The 4952-nt window shown below is 38.7% G+C and overlaps 1 non-coding gene across 1 annotated transcript; it reads left to right on the forward strand.

The window, feature by feature from the left end:
* Positions 1 to 1770: 1770 nt before the first annotated feature.
* Positions 1771 to 1876, forward strand: LOC123644206. The gene has a single exon (XR_006737031.1). It is a non-coding gene; the product is annotated as a U6 spliceosomal RNA (small nuclear RNA).
* Positions 1877 to 4952: the final 3076 nt, after the last annotated feature.

Genomic DNA, 4952 nt, shown 5'->3' on the forward strand with positions numbered 1-4952 from the left:
GATTCTCAAACACTGTTGCTTAGGTCTCAGAGTTTAGAGTTCTCTCTCTCTCTCTCTCTCTATCTCCTCTCTCTCTCTTTCCTCTCACCCCCAACTTCTCTTAAAAGTTTAGAGTCCCTCTATTCTCCACAGAGCTCAGATGTGTCGGAGTAGGGCTGAGAGACAGCTGTAGGTGGCTGAAACCATGGTGCATGCTGATCCAGCCCACCCCTTGACAGCTAAGGTTCTCTACTGAGAGCTCATCCAACCTGGCTCCTTCTTCTCCCAGAACATTCCTCAGTGTTTGTGCAAACGTGCTTCTGGCAAGCATTAGATAAAAATTTGCCAAGTATGCCTGAATTTTAGTCTCATCTGAGACCACTTCCACATATGGAAAGATGAAGAGATAAATATTAACACCATACCATCCACAAACATCTTCATGAGAATTCAATTCTGACAGCTGACCCTGCAACGGAAAGTAGATCTCTGAATGACAGGACAAATGTGATTTGAGGAGAGGGGCAAAAGTGGAAAGAGATCTAAAGGTTAAAAATTGAGAAGGTGGGGGTCCTGCCCAGGGAGATAAAGCCCAGGAGCCAGGTGCCTAAAGAGTGAATGGCCATGGGCACTTGAGGATGTTGGGTGCATGGACAGGGGACACTTGGGTGCAAGAAGCTGAAATAGGAATGAGGGGACAGCAGAGATAAAATTAGCCAGTCTCAGTGCTTCTGAGAATCAGTATTGGAAACAATTATCTTTTCCATGAAATTCCATACAAAAGTTTTATTTTGCAAACTTGTTATTGGTATTCCTTGCAACTGGCTCTATTCCATCTTTAGCCAGTCATAACATCAGTCTACGTGACACCAAACATCCAGTCCATTCAGCCATAATCTAAACTCCAGTTAGCCAGCCAGCTGTTTTTTGTACATAACACCAAGCAATCAACCAGACTAACTTCATGCCTGGGTGGCTGGGAATGACCAGATGGTTTAACATTATGTAAATGATAAGTGCCAAGTGAAAACAGGAGTGTTAGCTGCCATTTTACATATAGTCTTAAAATGAGCACTTGCACTTTTCTCATGGCTAGGACATTAGCCCAACCAAGATCTCAGCTATGCATACACAAGCACAGGTACACACACGCACTGAAAATATAGGAACATGTCAGAGGCGGGGGGTGGAATAAGTTAATTCACACAATTTCAACTTATAAAATGTATTGAATGTGCCTGTAAGTTTGTTCTTTACCCTACCCTGCTCTGCTCCTGCTCTCAGAGAATAATTCTTTCAGGCTCTTTTGCGCTCTGGCTTCAGCCTATGAGAGATACAGCTGGAAGATGGAGGGCAAGAGGCAGGGAATAACTAGGACATTTTCCCCTTCTTTCTCTGTCTCCTATGATGTCTCCAGAAGCCGCAGCTCCTGCCAGGTCATCCTTTCTTCTGCGGTTCTAGTTCTCTACCTGAAAGCCCCATCTCTGATCCCTCATGCTCCCTCTCTCCATCATCTATGCAATCTGTTCCCTGGACGAAATTTCACCTATGGAGAGACCTAGAGTGCCTTTTATTTTTCTAGCTAGACCCTGACTGATACACAGGATACTCTGGCAAAGTGAAGTATCAACTCATCCTGGGGTTTCCAGGGCACCCTGAGGCTTATTTAGGAGCAGCCCAGGTGCTGTGCCAATGAAGAAAGTGAGCAGAGCTCTTCTCCTCCTTTCCCTCCCTTCTTCCTATCAAGTCTTCCAACTACAGGGGGAATAAATAAATAATAAAACTGATTTAGTGCTTGCTTTGGCAGCACATATACTAAAATTGGAGCAATACAAAGAAGATTAGCATGCCCACGTGCAAGGATAACATGCAAATTTGTGAAGCATCCTATATTCTTTTTTTATTATCTATGTGGTCCATAACATCATGTTGTATACCTTAAATATGCACAATTTATTTTTTTAAAAAGTGATTTATCAAAGCCTGTTCCCACTTAAAGTTTCCTCCAGTGATTCTTATGAAACAGAACTCTCAAATCAAATGTTCAGAACACTTTCCAAAATCAGCAAACAATCCTTTCTTTCTGCCTCCACTCTCTATATGTCTGCCAATAGACTTCTTATTATAAAGTGATTCTATCATTTGTTCTGTTTTTGGAGGTGGGGGGAGACAGTCATTTCTTCAAATGGTCCTCCAAACAGTAATTCAGAGTTGATAGCTTTTCAATTTTAAGTCAAAAGTCATTTCAACAACCTTATTTATAAATTTAACACATTGTTACATCTTCTTTTAAATAAATTAAATTACATTCACACATTCCCCTAGCATTCACAATGATGAGGAAAAAAGAAAACAGGAGTATCAAGTAAGGAATATTTCACTGGATGTAGAAGAAGATAATAACATGAGAGAAAGCAAATGGAATGAATTCCTTCTACACACGTTTGCTGGATACTTCTGTGCCGGCTCTGTGCTGTATGTGACATATATGAGTTCAAAAAAGAAACCTCCCACTCTGAAGAAGCTCACACCTGTGAGCCAAGAACTGTATGTTATAAAAATGTTGTTTCTTTATAGGTAATCTATGTGTTTTGCATTAGGTCATTAAATATGAAATGTCCAATTTCCTTAAGTACTAAGTTTGACAGTTGATATCTCTGACCCTTCACTCTGACACTTCTTGTTTTATTCTTATTGTGAGGGTAAATCCTCATTCTTTCAAATGCATGGTTTGGCTTGTGATTATCTTTCTATATTTTGGGGGGGAGCAATTTTTGTGAAACCATGGATAAGTCAAAAATTTGTGTTATTTTCAAATATGAGTTCTGTCGTAGAACCAATGCTGAACAGACAGCTCAAAATATCAACAAAGTGTTTGGGAAGGATGTGGCTAATGAACGCACAGTATCTTGAGGTTTGAGAAGTTCCATTCTGATAATTTTAATCTTGAAAATGAGCCATGTGGGCAACCTGAGACCAAGGTGGTTAATGATGTGCTGAAAGCTGTGATGGAAGCGAATCCATCTCAACCTACGTGTGAATTAGCAGCAAGATTTAATGTCACTATTCCAATAATATTGGAACACTTGAAACAAATCATCAAGGTAAAGAGGCTGGATAGATCGGTTCCACATAAATTCAATGAACATCAGAAGAGAAATCGTCTCAAAGCTTTCTTTTCTTTTTTGTCATGACATAAAGGTGAGCCATTTCTACACTGTATTGTTATGTGTGATGAAAAATGGATTCTTTTTGACAATTGTAAGCATTCAGCACAATGGTTGGATAAAGATGAAGTGCCGAAACACAGTCTACAACCAAATATTCATCAAAGAAAGCTAATGGTGTCTGTTTGATGGTCTAGCACTGGTACCATCCTCTACAGCTTCACAAAACCTGGTAATCAATTACAGCTGATGTCTACTGCAACCAATTGGATGAAATGATGAGGATGCTTGCGATTAAGCAGCAGAGATTGGTCAACAGAGACAGGCCAATCCTCTTGAAAGACAATGCCCAACCACATGTCGCATAAACAATGCTGCTTAAACTAGAGAGGCTGGACTTGGGAACTGTCTGTCATCCACTGCATTCACCAGACCTTTAAACAACTGACTACCACTTCTTCCAGGCTTTGGACCACTTCCTGAAAGAAAAAATATTCAATTCTCAACAAGCTATGGAAAACGCCTTTCATGATTTCATCATCCCTTGCTCTCCAGGCTTCTTTGCTGCTAGCATAAATGAGCTACCTAATTAAGATGGCAAAACTGTGTCAATAGTTGAGGCATATACTTTGATTAATTGTACTGCTTCTTGTTTGAGATATAGTAAACTAAACCTTTGATTTGCAATCAGACATTTTGTAGTTAATGACTTAATAGAATAGCATGAAAAAGACCTAAAAATAAAAGGAACAAAACCATACTCACTGATAATTCTAGCACTGAGTCAATCATTAACATATTGATGTGTATTATTCTAGATTCTTCTCTATACTTGTATATATTAATAATATGAATATGCATGTGTATATTTATATTTTTACATAAATTAGATCAGGTTATTTGAATTGTTTGACATTAGCAATATTTTATGGACATCTTTTCATATTAATAAGCATTCTACATAATCATTTTATATATAGATTTTATTACATGGAATGTATCTAAATCTTATTGCTAGACATATAGTGTCCAATGTATTTGAATTATAAATAATATTACAATGTATACCCTGCACATACAGTTTTGTACAAGTTGCTTATAAATATTTAAAGCCCTCACTCTCCTCCCACTCTTATTGCTGGGAGAATGATCCATCACCACCTGGAAAGAAAACTGAGAATTTATTCCCTGGGAAGGGGTAACAGATAAAGTCTCTGAACTGAGGATTGACTGACATACTTGAATGTGTGGTACCACACCACAAACAGGAGAATTAAGTAACCAGACCATACGAGAGGCTAAATACTGAGGTTCCTAACTTCTTCCCCTGCCCAGCTTCCACAATGCTGGCAGGCAGACCTTTACCCTCCTGGAAAGAGAATGGAGGAATAATCACTGTGGAATCTGACCAATCTAAGAAAAAAAGATTTACATATAGTGGCATCAGCATTTTACCAAAAAAAGGCCTGCTCAGATCACCCTACAATGACGCTCAATACCCATAAGCCCCTGAAACAGCACACTAATATTAATCAAGAGCCAGCAACTATGGATTACCAGATAGCTGCAGAAATATTCTAACATGGAAGACGTGAGCAAAAAGGGGAGGGGGGAGATTTTAAAAAGAGGAAACGAAGTCTCTGCAAAAAAGGACACCTTTTTAAAAAAAACTAACATAAATAGCCTCAGAGAAATAAAAAGAAGAATAGGATACTACCAAATAGAAACATTCTGAAAGGAAAACAGAGTTCTTGGAAATTGAAAGTGATTACACAATTAAAACTTGATAGCTCAAGATAATTCACT

Source organism: Lemur catta, chromosome 8 (genome assembly GCF_020740605.2).
Source record: "Lemur catta isolate mLemCat1 chromosome 8, mLemCat1.pri, whole genome shotgun sequence".
Lineage (NCBI taxonomy): Eukaryota > Metazoa > Chordata > Mammalia > Primates > Lemuridae > Lemur > Lemur catta.